Source organism: Hylobates moloch, unplaced genomic scaffold (genome assembly GCF_009828535.3).
Source record: "Hylobates moloch isolate HMO894 unplaced genomic scaffold, HMol_V3 SCAFFOLD_12, whole genome shotgun sequence".
Classification (NCBI taxonomy): Eukaryota; Metazoa; Chordata; class Mammalia; order Primates; family Hylobatidae; genus Hylobates; species Hylobates moloch.
Genome location: NW_026652287.1, coordinates 64,524,884 through 64,542,881, shown reverse-complemented (window position 1 = coordinate 64,542,881; position 17,998 = coordinate 64,524,884). Strand labels below are relative to the sequence as shown.

Here is a 17,998-nt window from a genome sequence, read left to right as displayed (position 1 = left end):
TGTTGCTTATGACATGTCTGTTGATCATATGAATGAGTAGTCAAGTAGACAGTTGGATATAGAAGTCAGGAATTTAGGGAGATAGAAAATTGTGCCCTCTTGAACTTTAAAATTTGTTTTTTTTTTTTTAAAGGCCTCCAATTAACCGTCTAGCCTTGGCCCCCTACATAGTTTATTTTCTATGCAACAGACCTGATTATTCCTTTCAAAATGTAATTCTGATCTTATCATTCCTCTGCTCAAAGCCCTCTGATAGGCTGGGAGCAGTGGCTCACGCCTGTAATCCCAATACTTTGGGAGGCCAAGGCAGGTGCATCACTTGAGACCAGGAGTTCGAGACCAGCCTGGCCAACATGGTGAAACCTCGTCTCTACTAAAAATACAAAAATTAGCCGGGTGTGGTGGCAGGTGCCTGTAATCCCAGCTACTTGGGAGGCTGAGGCAGGAGAATCGCTTGAACCTGGAAGGTGGAGGCTGCAGTGAGCCGAGACCACACCACTGTACTCCAGCCTGGGTGACAGAGCAAGACTCAGTCTCAAAAAAAGGAAAAGGAAAAGGAAAAGGAAGGAAGGCTGGCCCTCTGTTGGGTCTCCCAAATCACTCAGAATCAATGCTGAAACCCGTAATTTGACCTGTTACCTAACCACTGCTACTCTTATTCCCCTTTGCCCTCTCTCTTCCAGCCCATGGCCCTGATCACTGTTCTCTGAACAGGACAGCAAGCTTCTCCTGCCTTAGGGCTTTTAACACTTTTGTTCCTTCTGGCTAATGATCTTCCACCCAATACTGCACGCCCACTCTCACACTCTTCAGATCTTTTTTCAAATGGCATTCAGTGAGACCTTTCTCCACCAAGCTGATTTAAAATTACAACCCCAACTAGCCCTCTCTATGCCAGTCTTCCTTACTTTATTCTTTTCCATAGCACTTATCACTATCTGATAGTATATATTTTTTAAGTATTTACTCATTGTCTGTCTCCCCATTACAACATAGTCCCTAGGAGGAAGAAATTTTTGACAGTTTTGATAGCTGACATTTCCCTAGCATCAGAAATAGTACCTAATACATATCATGCAATAAATACTTGTAGGATGTGAATATATCAGCTTGGTAGAAACGTAAATGGGTTTACTTCTTTTGAGAGCAGTGTGCTTATCTCAATTAAATTTATAAACATAATTTTGACCCTCCATTCCACTTAAAAAATGCTATGTCGTTGTATCTGCATATTTCTGCAAAGCAATATAAACAAGTATACATACTTGTGTCTTCAATAGCAGAAGCCTGAAAACAACCTAAATGCCCATTAGTAGGAGACAGGTTAAAAAAATTATGTGTTAGCCAGGCGCAGTGGCTCAAACCTGTAATCCCAGCACTTTGAGAGGCCGAGACAGGCAGATCACTTGGGGACAGGAGTTGGAGACCAGCCTGGCCAACAAGGCAAAACCCCATCTCTACAAAAAATACAAAAATTAGCCAGGTGTGTTGGCACATGCCTGTAATCCCAGCTACTCGGGAGCCTGAGGCACAAGAATCACTTGACCCCAGGAGGCGGAGGTTGCAGTAAGCCAAGACTGTGCCACTGCACTGCCACCTGGGTGACAGAGCAAAACTGTCTCAAAAAAATGAAAACAAATAAATAAATAACAAATTATGTGTTGACAGAGAATTCTAAGAAAAAAACTTATGTACATAATAGAATATATACTATACCACCATTTATATGAAAAGGAAAAAGTAGGGCTTATATGTATACATATTTGCAGCACAGATATAATATACTGGCTTATTCCTAGGTTACCTCAAGAAGGATATACGTGACACGCTTAAACATGACCACAACTTTGCAAAAAAACTGCAGGACTAACAGTCAGAGTTAAGAGGAGATTTTTTCGGGAGTCTGAGGCAGGAGGATCACTTCAGGCCAGGAAGCTGAGGCCACAGTGAGCTGTAATTGTGCCATACATATAGACCCCCACACATAAAAGTATCAGAGGGAAAAACTGATTTCTAGGTCAACAACTTATGACAGAGGTACATGGGGGCAGAAGAAAGGGAAGCAGAGGAGTCCATGGATCTACGATGGCAGAGGTGAATGAGAAGACAATGGGAAGTGTGAGAACAGGTGTAAAATATAATTCTGAGGCATTCAGCCACCAGAAAGGATGAGAGAAGGTAGTAACAAAAAGGAACCTAAATATCAGACAATATGTAAGGTTTTACAAAGTATAAAGGACAATGTGTGAGGACAGGAAAAGGGATGTGGATGAAGAAGAACAGCCACCACAGTGGCAGCACAGACGAAGCAGGAAAGCTGACGTCAGAACAGCTTGAGCGCGGTGGCTCAAGCCTGTAATCCCAGCACTTTGGGAGGCTGAGGCGGGCAGATCATGAGGTCAGCAGATCGAGACCATCCTGGCTAACACGGTGAAACCCCGTCTCTACTAAAAATACAAAAAATTAGCCGAGCGTGTTGGCGGGCGCCTGTAGTCCCAGCTACTCGGGAGGCTGAGGCAGGAGAATGGCGTGAACCTGGGAGGCGGAGCTTGCAGTGAGACGAGATCGCGCCACTGCACTCCAGCCTGGGGGACAGAGCAAGACTCCGTCTCAAAAAAAAAAAAAAAAAAAAAAAAAAACTGTGGCCTGCCTGTCATTTACTCACCTGCACAGATCCTTCCCACTTCTTTCTCCACCATACAGTTTGTCTTCTTGCTTCAACAGAGGATCATATAACCTGTTATTGGGGAAATGACACAGTATTATAATGTTAATGCTGGGGCCAAAGTACCATCCTAGAACTCAGGCTGAGCCCTGGGGTCTCCTGGCCTTCTGAAGAATGAGGGTGTAATTTCCAAAGATGCACAGAACAAAGTAATGACCTTCTGCCTTAGTGACTAAAGCACATACAATCGTGTGGGCAAAGGGACTAGGGCCATTAGAATCCTAAACTTCAAAGCCATGCTTACTAAACCATTTAAAGTCTACGCACAGCCAGAAATGGGAGAAAGGGAGAATTAACTTTCAGAATTTTACTTACACAGGAGAGCTGTTCACACCTCGTATGAGTGATTGCTGTTTTTCTCTAGCACCACACTCCCAGGCAGGGTCCTGAGAGGATTTTAACTACGGCCCTTATTCGTGGATGAATTCAACACCCATGTCTGACTTTAACATGTTCCCATCAGAACTAAAGCACATGGGCACAATGTGTAGGAAGTTGTTCTGACAGTACTCAAGAATAAAAACTCAAACATTTTCCTGGAGTCCTACTATTTACCTTCTTTGCATTATACTGAGTGAAATTCTTTCTTTCTTTTTTTTTTTTTTTGAGACAAAGTTTCGCTCCTGTTGCCCAGGCTGGAGTGCAATGGTGCAATCTCAGCTCACTGCAACCTCTGCCTCCTGGGTTCAAGCAATTCTCCTGCCTCAGCCTCCTGAGTAGCTGGGATTACGGGTGCATACCACCACACCTGGCGAATTTTGTATTTTTAGTAGAGACAGGGTTTCACCATGTTGGCCAGGCTGGTCTTGAACCCCTGACCTCAGGTGATCCGCCCACCTTGGCCTCCCAAAGTGCTGGGATTACAGGTGTGAGCCACCACGCCCAGCCAAAAAAAAATTTTTTTGAGACAGAGTTTCACTCTTGTTGCCCAGGCTGGAGCGCAGTGGCGTGATCTCGGCTCACTGCAACCTCCACTTCCCAGGTCCAAGCGATTCTCCTGTCTCAGCCTCCCGAGCAGCTGGGACTACAGGCATGTGCCACCATGCCCCGCTAATTTTGTATTTTCAGTAGAGACAGGGTTTCTCTGTGTTAGTCAGGCTGAACTCCCGAACTCCCGACCGCAAGTGATCCACCTGCCTCGGCCTCCCAAAGGGCTGGGATTACAGGTGTGAGCCACTGCACGTGGCCCAAAATAATTTTTTTAATCAATAGCAGACATTATTAGGATGACTGACCAAATTTGAATATGGACTTTGGATTAAATAATACTAATGTATCAATGTTAAACTTCTCGATTTTGATCACCGTACTGTAGTTACGAAAAAGAATGTTTTTGTTCTTGGAAAATGCATGCTGAAGTATTTATAGATAAAGGAAGCATGTCCACAACTAGTTTCAAATGGTTCAGGAAAAAAAAATCATACACATTTGGAGAAAGAAGGAAAAATAAAACAACCAAAATGTAAATGATTGGTGAAACTGGGTAAAGGATATATGGGACTTCTCTGTACTATTCCAACTCTTTTTTTTTTTTTGAGATAGAGTCTCACTCTGTCGCCCAGGCTGGAGTGCAGTGGCACCATCTTGGCTCACTGCAAGCTCTGCCTCCCGGGTTCACGCCATTCTCCTGCCTCAGCCTCCCGAGTAGCTGGGACTACAGGCGCACGCCCGGCTAATTTTTTGTATTTTTAGTAAAGACGGGATTTCACCATGTTAGCCAGGATGGTCTCGATCTCCTGACCTCGTGATCCACCCGCCTCGGCCTCCCAAAGTGCTGGGATTACAGGCGTGAGCCACCGCACCCGGCCCCAACTCTTCTATAAAGCTGTAATCATATAAAAAAGCATAATCATAAAAAATTTAAGTTTCTATCACATATATACCCCCATCCACTATGTATGTTGAAAAAGCTTGATCACCAATTCCTAATGGGGTGTGTCAGAGATATAAGGCTTAGAGCATGATTTAAACCGAAACATATATGACAGAAACACGAGAAGGTGAGCTGGCTGGAAGCAACTTGCAGGAGGGAGATCAAGTTTGAGATTCTATACATTCAGAGTGTAGGTTTCTGAACACATGCAGGCAGAGAGATCCATTAGGCAGTTGGATATACAGATCAGGAGCTCAGAATAGGGCTAGAACAGAAATGGGAACTTGCCAGTTGTCGGACTATTACTGCTGCTGAAGACACAGGGAGAATATTACCGTGGGCTGGACGCAGTGGCTCATGCCAGTAATCCCAGCACTTCGGGAAGCTGAGGTGGGCAGGATCACTTGAGCTCAGAAGTTCAAGACCAGCCTAGGCAACATGGCAAGACCCCGTCTCTGCAAAAAATCCAAATCCAAAAATTAGCAGGGTGTGGGTGGTACACGTCTGTAGTCCCAGCTACTTGGGAGCCTGAAACAGGAGGACTGCTTAAGTCTCGGAGGTGGACATTGCAGTGAGCTGTGATCATGCCACTGCCCTCCAGCCTGGGTGACAAAGCAAGACCCTGTCACAAAAAAAAAAAAAAAAAAAGAATCACAAAGCAGGGGTAGGGCTTGATGGCTCATGTCTGTAATCTCAGCACTTTGAGACACTGAGGTGGGTAGACTGCTTGAGCCCAGGAGTTCAAGACCAGCCTGCACAAAAAAGTGAGACCTTATCACTAAAAAAAAAAAAAATACAAAAAACTAGCCAGGTGTGGTGGTTATGTACCTGTAGTCCCATCTACTTGACAGGCTGAGACAAAAGGACTGCTTGAGCCTGGGAGGTTGAGGTTGCAGTGAGCCAAAAAAAAAAAAAAGTAAGAATCACAAAGCAGATGAAAACTGAAACATAACAAACTTAAGACACAAAACTTTTAAGAAGCAAGCAAAGCTATAAATAGACCACAAAAGATAAACAGAGGAAATGAGTAAAGAAACAGTCACCCAAAAGAAGGGAATCGACAGAAAACAGAAGAACAGGAAGAGACATCGTATTTTTGTCCCATTTGATTTTTTGTTTAAGGATTCAATAACGAAATTTTGAGGGATTTTTGTTTCCTCAATCAACAGATTTTCCCTGGTTGTTGCACCTGGGCTATTAGCAGTGTCCTCAGTCTTTCTTTTTTTTTTTTTTTTTTTTTTTTTTTTGAGACGGAGTCTCGCTCTATCGCCCAGGCTGGAGTGCAGTGGCGCAATCTCGGCTCACTGCAAGCTCCGCCTCCCGGGTTCACGCCATTCTCCTGCCTCAGCCTCTCCGAGTAGCTGGGACTACAGGCGCCCGCCACCACGCCCGGCTAATTTTTTGTATTTTTAGTAGAGACGGGGTTTCACCGTGGTCTCGATCTCCCGACCTCGTGATCCGCCCGCCTCGGCCTCCCAAAGTGCTGGGATTACAAGCGTGAGCCACCGCGCCCGGCCTGCAGTGTCCTCAGTCTTTCTGCTCACACTCCCACTGACCCAGGCAGCATGGGTAATCTATATTTATAGAATCATAATCTATATCTGACCACAAAAGCCAGTATCTTATCTAATGTAAAAACACTGAAAAGCAAATCATCATCATAAAAGTAACAGAAAAACACTGAAGGCATTTCTATTACATTCTAAACAAACAAGGATGTCCACTGCCTCAATTATATAATCTAATTACAAATAACTAAGTAAGGAAAGCAGGGAATAATATTAGTATGTAGAAATCAACAGCTTCATGTATACCAACAATGACTCCATTCATAGCAACATAAAACAAAACATCCAGAAATAAACTTAGTAAGAAGGGTCTAAACCTGTATGAAAAAAATTTTAAAACACCCTAGAGGACCCAAAAAGAAATCAGAATACATATCACGTACATAAAGAGGAATATTTAATGTCATAAAAATGTCCCTATTCCCAAGTTATTTTATAAATTTGATGCAATCCCAATAAAAACAACAAACTAGTTCTTCCTTTTCCCCCTCTGGAACTAGACAAGCTAATTCTAAAATTTACAAAGAAAAATAAACAAGCAACAATAGCCAGGAAACACTGAAAAGGACGAGCAATTAAGAGACTAGCTATACCACAAAGTAAAACACAATGATAAAGCCTCAATAGTAAAAAGACCAGGGCCCTGGTTGTTACACCTGGGCTACAGCAGTGTCCTCAGTCTTTCTGCTCACACCCAGAAACAGACCAAATAACTGTGAGAATTTAGTATATAATCAAAGTGGCATCCTAAAAATAGTAAACATAAGACCTTTTTTTATGTGTGTGAGATGGAGTTTGGCTCTTGTTGCCCAGGCTGGAGTACAGTGGCACAATCTCAGCTCACTGCAACCTCCACCCTCCCAGGTTCGAGCGATTCTTCTGTCTAAGCCTCCGAGTAGCTGAGATTCAGGCATGTGCCACCACGCCCAGCTAATTTTTTGTATTTTTAGTACAGACAGGGTTTCTCCACATTGGCCAGGCTGGTCTCGAACTCCTGACCTCAAGTGATAACCCACCTTGGTCTTGCAAAGTGCTGGGATTACAGGCATGAGCCACCGTGCCCAGCCAGGTAAGACCTTTTAATAAATGATGTCAAAGAACTCGGTAGCCAATTGGAAAAAGGTAAAGCTGGATGCATATCTGATAGCATACACCAGGATAAAATCTAAATGGATTATAAATTAAAATAAAAACAAAACCTTATAAAAACTATTACTCTGACTTGGGAAGCCAAGGTAGCAGGATCACTTGGGCCCAGGAGTTTGAGACCAGCCTGGGCAACACAGGGAGATCTTACCTCTACAATTTTTTTTTAAAATTAGCGAGGATATGAAGGCTGCAGTCAGCTGTGATCACACCACTGCACCCCAGCCTGGGTGACAGATCAAGATCCAACTCTAAAACAATCAAACAACAAAAAACTGTAACTTTATAAGAATTTGAAAATATCGGTGAAACTTAAGAGTGGAAAAGGCTTTCAGACTAGAACCATAAAAGACTGATGGATCGGCCATGCGCGGTGGCTCACGCCTGTAATCCCAGCACTTTGGAGGGCCAAGGCGGGCAGATCATGAGGTCAGGAGATCGAGACCATCCTGGCTAACATGGTGAAATCCCATCTCTACTAAAAATACAAAAAAATTAGCCCAGCGTGGTGGCACGAGCCTGTGGTCCCAGCTACTCGGGAGGCTGAGGCAGGAGAATGGCGTGAATCCGGGAGGCGGAGCTTGCAGTGAGCCGAAATCGCACCACTGCACTCCAGCCTGGGGGACAGAACGAAAGTCCGTCTCAAAAAGAAAAAAATGTAACTAGATTTTTTTTTTTTTTTTGAGACGGAGTCTCACTCTGTTGCCCAGGCTGAAGTGCAGTGGTGCGATCTTGTGCACCACAATGCCTGGCTAAATTTTTTGTATTTTTAGTAGAGACGGGGTTTCACCATGTTGACCGGGCTAGTCTCAAACTCCTGACCTCAAGTGATCCACCTGCCTCAGCCTCCCAAAGTGCTGGGATTACAGGCGTGAGCCACCACGCCCAGCCAAAAGTTTTAAAAATAAAAAGAAAACCATAGCAGCATGGTGGTGCACTGCCTGTAGTCCCCGCTACTTGGGAGGCTGAGAATTGCTTGGGCCCAGGGGTTCAAGGCCAGCCTGTGCAACACAGTGAGACTTTGCCTCTAAAAAATACACAAATAAAAAGCTCCTTGGTGTGGTGCGGGGATGCCTCTGTGCTCACCAACCACAGGGGACTCATTCTAAGCACGGCTATGTAAAAAAAGAAACTATTATTACTAAATTAAAACAAAACCTCTTCATTCTGCAACATTAAAAAAAAGAAGAAGAAACAACCACTGTGAACAATGTCCAAATGCAAATGAAAACTTAAAAAAAAAAAAAACCCCACCACTCATTTCATATAGGGCTAACCTTTCTAATTTATAAACAGCTCCTCTAAGGAAAAGACACCCCATAGAAAAACGGTGAAAAGGATATGAACAGACAGTTCCTACATTAGTATATATGGGCCTTTAAACATATAAAAAAAATTCTCATTCATAAGAAGGGATGTAAATGAAACCTACACTGAAGTACCGGTTGTCTCTTATGCCCCTAGCGAAATATCAAATATTCAACACTACACTCATGGTGAGCTTGAGGGGAAGATGCTCTCGCACATGGCTCGTGGGAATGTAAGTACTTACCCACTGGGCAGCGCCATTTGTATTAATAGCAGTCTAGTGTAGAGCTACTCCTGTGTCAGTATAAAATGGCTCACATAAAAAAAAATTCATTACTGCATTGTTAGCAACAGCAGAAGACTGGAAACAATCCAAATGCTCAACAACGGGATTAACTGAATCAACCATGGTGCACCAATGACATCTTATTTATACAGCAGCTAAAAAAAAAAATTTTCTTTAAAGATTATGATTAAGAAGGAACACCTTGGCTGGGTGCAGTGGCTCACACTTGTAATCCCAACACTTCGGGAAGCCAAGAGAGGAGGACTGCTTGAGCTCAGGAGTTCGAGACCAGCCTGGGAAACATAGTGAGACCTCATCTCTATAAAAAGTAAAAAAGCCAAGTGTGGTGGAGTGTGCCTGTGGTCCCAGCTACACAGGAGCCTGAGGCAGGAGGATCACTTCAGCCCAGGAGTTGGAGGCTGCAGTATGCCATGTTAACACCATTGCACAACAGCTTGGGTGACAAAGTGAGACTATTTCAAAAAAAAAAAAAAAAAAAAAAAAAAGAAAAGAAAAAAGGAAGGGCTATCTCTGGGACATATTGTTATTAAAGAAAGTGAGATATAGGGAGGTGCATATGGTATGCTATCTTTTATGTAAGGAGGGGGGAATAGGAGTGAAGAGAAATATATACTAGCGACAGAACAAAAAAACAAAAAACCCACTTGAAGGATAAACAAGCAGCAAACAAAAAAACAAGACATGTTTACATAAGACAAAGAAGAATGTGACTGGGGGAAGGGAGCAGAATGAGATATCTCTGTGAGATAGATCTTTGTTGAATCACAGAAATGCATTACTTACTTCAATAGTAATCAAATTCATTTTTTAAAAAGCAGTCCCTTGGCCAGGCACCATGGCTCACGCCTGTAATCCCAGCACTTTGGGAGGCCAAGGTGGGCGGATCACCTGAGGTTAGGAGATCAAGACCATCCTAGCTAACACGGTGAAACCCCATCTCCACTAAAAATACAAAAACTTAGCTGGGTGTGGTGGCATGCACCTGTAGTCCCAGCTACTCAGGAGGCTGAGGCAAGAGAATCGCTTGAACCCAGGAGGCAGAGGTTGCAGTGAGCTGAGATCGTGCCACTGCACTCCAGCCTGGGCGACAGAGCAAGACTCTGTCTCAAAAATAAAATAAAAGAACTAGGAGCTAAGAAATTAGGTAAATATACCATTTAAAGTGAATTAGAAAGACAAATATGGACTCATGATTTTTAAAAATACATTAAAAATGTATTTTTTAAATGCTCTGCAATTTAAAATGGCCTTAAAACAATGTTACCCCTGGGCAATGAGCACACCCTCGATCTTGTCTCTAATACCATTCTCCAATAAAAGGAACCAGAGCTCCTTGGAGAAATGGCCAATTCCAAGTCTGGGAGGAAGATACAAGTAAGTCTGCAGTGCAGGAAAACCTTCCAAGATAAATGATGTCAGTCAAAATGAGACAAGAATGACCTGAAGGGGTGTCCACTGGCATCAAAAAGTGCAGCTGATTCTAGAACATGCTAAATATACACAACTTTAGGATGATGTTTAAGAAAGAAAATGCCAGGGGGGGAAAAAGATACAATTTGATGTAACAATGAAATAAATGTAAGAGGAATAAAAAGACAAGAGAAATTAAGACTATACTGCCAGGGATCATTTCTAGTTTGTTCCTAGAAGTTTCTCTTAACGTATAGACTACTATATTTTTACACAAAACAAACAAACAACAACAACAAAAAACCCAGAAAATCATCACTTTACAATACCCGTAGAAATTTACTCATCCAGCCAAGAATTACGTATTGGTTTTAAAACCATCCACTAAATGACTGATGGAGAATGAACCAAAGTAAACACTTTGGTCAAAGGGAAGTAACAATCACCAGCCATCTGGTATATCTCTCCTAATGGTATGCAATTTGAAGTATGTAAGATCACCTCTGATGTATTCTAGCCAAAAATCAATCACAATTAGAATTAAAAAAAAAATCATCAGAGATTCTGAATTAGAACGATGCAAAAGTAATCATAGAAATCAAAGAACAAATCTCCCAAAGGAGCGGGTAGTGACGACTCTCTAAAGACAAATATAACTCAAACACAGAAATCTAACTTCCAGCCTGGGCAACATAGTAAGAGTCCATCTCTACAAAAAAATGTTTAAAAATTAGCAGGTCGTAGTGGCACACACCTGTAGTCCCAGCCACTGGGTGGGTGGGGCTGAGGTGGGAGGATCTCTTGAGCCCAGGAGGTGGAGGCTGCAGTGAGATGTGATCGCACCAGTGCACCCAGCCTGAGCCACAGAGTGAGACCACATCTCTAAAAACAAAAAACAAATCTAACTTCCTGATTCCAGTTAAAAAAGGAAACATCCACAGAAAATTTTAAGTGGCCAGGCGCAGTGGCTCACGCCTGTAATCCCAGCACTTTGGGAGGCCGAGGTGGGCGGATCACGAGGTCAGGAGATCGAGACCATTCTGGCTAACACGGTGAAACCTTGTCTCTACTAAAAATACAAAAAATTAGCCGGGCGTGGTGGCAGGCGCCTGTAGTCCCAGCTACTTGGGAGGCTGAAGCTGGAGAAAGGCGTGAACCTGGGAGGCGAAGCTCGCAGTGAGCCAAGATAGCGCCACTGTACTCCAGCCTGGGCGACAAACCGAGACTCCATCCCAAAAAAAAAAAGAAAAGAAAATTTTAAGTAACAAAATTAAAATACAGAAATATTAGGCTGGGTGCGGTGGCTCACGCCTGTAATGCCAGGACTTTGGGAGGCTGAGGCAGGTGGATCACGAGGTCAGGAGATCCAGACCATCCTGGTGAACATGGTGAAACCCCGTCTCTACTAAAAATACAAAAACAAAATTAGCCGGGCATGGTGGCTGGCACCTGTAGTCCCAGCTACTCAGGAGGCTGAGGTGGGAGAATGGCATGAACCAGGGAGGCAGAGCCTGCAGTGAGCTGAGATCAGGCCACTGCACTCCAGCCTGGGCGACAGAGTGAGACTCCATAAAAAAAAAAAAAAAAAAGAAAGAAATATTAATAACAAAAGTGCATCTACATATATTATTCTTTCAGAAATTCCTACCAGACACAGTACTAATGGCTGGACTACAATATTTTCTGAGGAAGCATTTTTTTGCAGCTAGTAATAAAAAGTACTAGTATTTAACATTAATCCAGTCCTTACTACACACTGGGGACTATTCTTAGAACTTTACATGTATTAACTTCTGGAGCTGCACAACCACCCTTTGAATCAAATATTGCTATTATCTCTATACCATGAAATGAGCAACTGAGGCCCAAGGTTTAAGTACCTACCTGAGGTCCCCAAGGTAAAAAGTGGCAGAGGAAGGAGTTAACACAGGAAGTCTGGCTCCTTGGCCTATGTCTTCCTTTAATGAAAAAAAAAAAAAAAATTAGCTCATACCTGTAATCCCAGTACTTTGGGAGGCTGAGGCAGGCAGATCACATGAGGTCAGGAGTTCGAGACCAACCTGGTCAACATGGTGAAACCCTGTCTCTACTAAAAATACAAAAATTAGCCGGGCGTGGCGGCACACTGCACTCCAGCCTGGGCAACAGGCAAGACTCTGTCTCAAAAAAATAAAATAAAACAAAACATAAATATTTTAGCATATATATTACATTCATACAGTTAGAAAACAAACATAAACACCTATTTGCCTTTGCCCTGTCTATTCCACTACCCCCCCCCCCAACAGATAGCCAGTTTTATTATTTCTTATGTATCTTTCGAATTTTTTTTTTTTTTTTGAGACGGAGTTTCACTCTCGTTGCCCAGGTTGGAGTGCAATGGTGCCATCTCTGTTCACTGCAATCTCTGCCTCCTGGTTTCAAGCAATTATCTTGCCTCAGCCTCCTGAGTAGCTGGGATTAACAGGCATGTGCCACCACGCCTGGCTAATTTTGTATTTTCAGTAGAGACGGGGTTTCTCCATGTTGGTCAGGCTGGTCTCAAACTCCTGACCTCAGGTGATCTGCCCGCCTTGGCCTCCCAAAGTGCTGGGATTATAAATACATATTATTATTACCCCTTTTCTTATTCCAAATGCATCGTGCGTCATACTCTACATTCTGCACCTTGCTTTCTCTCAGTTAACAATACATTTTGAAGTTATTTCTGTCTCAGTATATAAAGAGCTTCCTCCTCATTCTTTTGTACAGCTATGTATTATTTTGTTGTATCGATGTACACTAATCTCCCACTGATGGGCATGAACTGTTTTTCTTTTCTTTCTTCTCTCTCTCTCCTTTCTTTCTTTCTTTCTTTCTTAAGACAGGGTCGGCCAGGCGCCATGGCTCATGCCTGTAATCCTAGCACTTTGGGAAGCCGAGGTGGGTCGATCACTGGAGGTCAAGAGTTCGAGACCAGCCTGGCCAACATGGTGAAACCCTGTCTCTATTAAAAATACAAAAAAAGTAGCCGGGTGTGGTGGCGGGCAACTGTAATCCCAGCTACTCGGGAGGCTGAGGCAAGAGATTGCAGGGAGCAGAGATTGTGCCATTGCACTCTAGCCTGGGCAACTGACAGACTCCCCTCAAAAAAAAAAAAAGACACGGTCTGGCTGTCCACCAAGCTGTGTCGCCAGGATCTCTGCTCACTGCAGCCTTGACCTCCTAGGCTCAAGTGATCCTCCCACCTCAGCCTCCCAAGCAGCTAGGACTACGGGAGATCTCACTATGGAGATCTCACTATGTCGCCCAAGCTGGTCTCTAACTCCTGGACTCTAGCCATCCTCCTGCCTTGGCCACCTAAAGTGCTGGGATTACAGGTGTGAGCCACCAAGCCCGGCCTGAGGCTTTATATTTTAAAATGTGTTGGGTCCCCACCTCCTCACACCTCAACGCCTTTTCTTTTTCAGTCTGTACTGGCTCTTGCAGCTTGTCTGTCTTTCCATAGTAAGTCTAGGATCAGTTCCCCTAGTTCCAAAAGAGAAAAGCCTGTCCATACTTTTATTAGGATCACATTATCACTATTATTGAGACGGAATCTCGCTCTTGTCCAGGCTGGAGTGCAGTGGCGAGATCTCGGCTCACTGCAACCTCCGCCTCCCGGGTTCAAGCGATTCTCCTGGATTCTCCTGCCTCAGCCTCCGCGGTAGCTCAGATTACAGGCGCCCGCCACCACGCCCAGCTAATTTTTGTATTTTTGTATTTTTATTTTTTTTAGTAGAGACAGGGTTTCACCATGTTGGCCAGGCTCGTCTCGAACTCCTGACCTCAGGTAATCCGCCCATCTCAGCCTCCCAAAGTGCTAGGATTACAGGCATGAGCCACCGCACCCGGCCAAGATCACAGTAAATTAATACATTTACTTAAGTTTGCGCACACTTCTTAATGTCACATGGTATATTTATTTGTTCACATTTGTTATGCCCCTCGGCAGTATTTTAAAGTTATTTCCTAATAGTTCCGAACCTTTCTTAAGTTTCTTCCACAATACTTTATCTTTCTACTGCTATTGTAAATATTAGTTTTCTTCAATTATGTATTCTAACTGATATTTGTAAATTAGAAGGCTATTTATTTGTAGATATTAACTTGGTACCCAATTACTTTAACTTTTTATAATTTAAAACTATGTCAATGACGACAGCGGGGGCGGGGTGATTTCCTTAGAAAAAGCATCTTTGGAGACGTCATGGCGCTCTCCATTATTTCACAAAATCCATATAACCTGAGAACGCCTCGACTCATTAAGGAATTAAGACACCTAAGATTTAGTCCACACTCATAACCGCTGCAACAATTAAGCTTTCTTCAAAAAATTAGGATAACTGTGCCTAACCTAAAACCTTTGACTCCCTTATCCTGGGCGCCGTTATATAGCATGCTTCTCAAGGCGTACAACGCTATTTAGTCTAGGGCTTTGCTTAACAGCCCTATTTAAGTACCCCAAAGATGGGGATTTGAACAGTCTGAAGTAGGCACCCCGAAACTAAAGTTCATTCGAAACACTCTCGTTAAAAAAAAAAAAGTCACGGTGATTTGCATGCCACTCCAATTAAAAAGAAATGCTTTTATATAAAACCTCGTTTTTAAATTATTCACCACTTAGCTTTTCCACCCCTTCAATTTTCAAGTAAAAAAGACGTTCCAGGAAGATGGCACCGTTATAATTATCAGCACTTTCGACAAGGGAAGTGCAGCTCAAACGTTATACCTCAATGCTGGTCTCCTACATCTCCCTCTTAGGCACAATCACACACAATCCCGCACCCAGTTTCACATTCACTCAACAATCCCAAACATCAGGTCAAACTTTGAGGACAAACTCGGTCACACTCGCTCAAACCCGCCTCAGAGGCCCCCACCTCCGCCCCGCACGTAGGCCAGAAGCTCTTAGACCCACTCCCTGCCCTCGCGCCGCGCCCCTAAAGATCAGGAATCCTCCCCTTTAACCTCCCCGGTCCGACCGACCCGAGACGCCCAGATCCCACCTCCTACTTTCGCGCCACGTGGACCCAGGGGCCGTACTGACCCGCGGACAAAGACCAAAATGTCCACTCGGTGCGCTGCGCTTGCGCACTCGGAGAGCGAGGAAGCACTCCCAGAAGTCTCCGCGACGCGGCCCGCCTCGGTCACCGCGGCCAGGCCCAGGCTGGTACTGAATTACCTTCTATTACCAGCAACGCCGCTTCTCAGGCCTTGGACTACATTTCCCTTGAGGCTTTACTGGTCGACTCTCTGTCTCCTCCCCTCTCCGCGCGAACTTGGCCGCCTCCTTCTGTGACGATGGAGCTCTTGAGGTAAGTAGTCCTTTAGCGTCAGATGACTTCAAGCTTGCTGGAGGGTCTGGAGTGGCGACGCCCTCTCCGAAGCCTCGGGGGCGCAAAAATTTCAAAATGAACCAGGCCCGGACTCAGAGATAAGAGAACGCCATTTTGTCCGTGGCCGAGCTGGCTCTGGACTACAATTCCCAGAGCCCACAGCGGCCTGACGTTACGTCGTTCTTGACGTCGTGGCGAGCTAGTTAGCTCCGCAAGGACCCGGACGCGACCAGGGGAGGCAGAAGGTGAGGGGTCTGGGAGTCCTGGGCGGGGCCGGGGCGTGTCCGGCGGTTCGGATCTGTGCGCGCAGGCGGGAGCTGGCTGCGGATACGCGGTTCTGAATGTGTCTTTGTGGCTGTGTGGCTGGGTGTGGGTGTCTGCAACTGTGCACGTGTAACCGCCTGTCTCCAGGGTGTCTGTCTGGTGGTTTTTGTGTAACCATGTGTGATAGAGAGTATAGGGGTGCAGGGTCCTTGTGATCGGGGGTGATACTGCGTGTGTCCCCGTTGTATCTGTGGCCTGTTCGCCCTGTTCATGGGGTGTGAGTACAGTTGTGACTGTGTGACCACTGCGGGTGTGCGGTTGTGATTCATGTCTCCAAGTTGGGTGCGTGGTTTTGGTTGTGTGACACTGTGGCCGTGTGCAATTGCCTGTGCCTGTGACTGTGTGGTGACGCCGCTTGTGTATTCCTGTGTCCCTTGGTGTGTGTGTGGTGCTGTGTATGCGGGAGTGGGGTGCCACTGCCTGTGTGGGTTGCTTGTGTGAATGTGACTGTGTGTATGTCCACAGTGAAAGTTCAGTTGTGACTGGGTGCCGTAAAGTACCAGTGATGGCGTGTGTCCCCCGAGTGGGTGTGTGACTGTGACTATATGAGGCATTTGTGGGTGTTGGTGTGTGGGGCTTGTGACTATACGGGAGTAACTTTCACAGTGGAGAGTAAATTGTGTGACTGGGTGTGTCTTAGTGGGTCTGTGATTGTGACTGGAAAGGTATAGAGGTGTCTGTGATTATGTCCTGTGTCTCAAGAGTGGATGTAAGGCCGGGTGTGGTGGCTCACATCAGCACTTTGGGAGGCCAAGGTGGGAGGATCACTTGAGCCCGGGAGTTCGAGACCAGCCTGGCCTGTACAAAAAAAAAAAAAAAAAAAAATTAATGGCTGGCGTGGTGGCTCACACCTGTAATCCTAGCACTTTGGGAGGCCGAGGCGGGTGGATCACCTGAGGTCAGGAGTTCTAGACCAGCCTGGCCAACATGATAAAACCCTGTCTCTACTAAAAATACAAAAATTAGCTGGGCGTGATGGCAGGTACCTGTAATCCCAGCTGCTCCGGGGGCTTAGGCAAGAGAATCGCTTGAACCCAGGAGGCAGAGGTTGCAGTGAGCCGAGATCGTGCCATCGCACTCCAGCCTGGGGGACAAGAGCGAGACTTCGTCTCAAAAACAAACAAAAAATTAAAAATTATCTGAGTGTGGTGGCCCGCACCTGTGGTCCCAGCTACACGGGAAGCTGAGGTGGGAGGATCTCGAGCTTGAGAGGTCAAGGCTGCAGTGAGCCGTGTTTGAGCCACTGCATTCCAGCCTAGGTGACAAAACGAGACCCTGTCTCAAAAAAATAAAGGAGTGGATGTGTGGTTATGTTTGTGTGACACTGACTGTATGTGCAGCACCAAGTGTGCCAGTGATTCTAGTGCTTGACCCACGCAGAACCTTTGAAGTTAGGACAGATTCTGGCCCTGGACAGTAGTGACCTCAGCCTTTCTGAGTGACACTGGATTTAGGCAGATGCCTGGTCTTCTCTGACCACACTCCCCTATATGGTAGGGAAGGGGGATGGTGGTTCAAAAATGACCTCGTTGTTTATGATTCTTTGCTCTTAACCCTTCTCCAAGAAAGGTGCCAAGTTCAAGTACATCAGATTTTATTCTTATTTCCCTGAAATCCTTCTTGTGTTTCAGGACATGCTTTTCTTTCCTTCTTCTGAAACTTCAGAACCACCCCACCACCACCCTCACCCCTACCAAAGTAACCTGGTCTCCAGTATTTGCCATAGGAGTAATTTACTGGATGCCTTGGAGATGGACTGAAAGGCCTATATCCTCCCTGCTCCCTGCATACCTAATATTCTTTCAAATTTTTTTCTTTACTTTTCATTTTGAATTAATTTAAGACTTTAAAATGTTACAAAAATAGAATTCCTACTTACTCTTTCTTTTTTTTTTTTTTTTTTTGAGACGGAGTCCCGCTCTGTCACCCAGGCTGGAGTGCAGTGCTGTGATCTCAGCTCACTGCAACCTCCACCTCACA

General features: G+C 44.8%; 1 protein-coding gene and 1 long non-coding RNA gene across 5 annotated transcripts in view; one reads left to right on the top strand and one right to left on the bottom strand.

Moving 5' to 3' along the window:
- Window positions 1-15,442, bottom strand: part of LOC116478948 (uncharacterized) — a 45,567-nt gene extending 30,125 nt beyond the window's left edge. Inside the window, exons 1-5 of the long non-coding RNA XR_009208978.1 lie at window positions 15,365-15,442; window positions 12,222-12,295; window positions 7,464-7,563; window positions 4,934-5,053; window positions 2,666-2,737 (exon numbers count right to left, since the gene is read on the bottom strand). This is a non-coding gene — a long non-coding RNA (uncharacterized LOC116478948). The remainder of the gene's footprint in view (window positions 1-2,665; window positions 2,738-4,933; window positions 5,054-7,463; window positions 7,564-12,221; window positions 12,296-15,364) is intronic.
- A 34-nt stretch (window positions 15,443-15,476) lies between these two features.
- ZNF565 (zinc finger protein 565) overlaps window positions 15,477-17,998 on the top strand; it is a 37,644-nt gene continuing 35,122 nt past the window's right edge. For 2 of the 4 annotated variants that reach the window (XM_058425330.1, XM_032170621.2), the window contains exon 1: window positions 15,696-15,939. The gene's annotated coding sequence lies outside the window, so the exon portion shown is untranslated. Of the gene's footprint in view, window positions 15,674-15,695; window positions 15,940-16,915; window positions 17,512-17,998 lie in introns of those variants that run through there. The other 2 variants (XM_032170622.2, XM_058425328.1) reach the window with 2 other exon arrangements.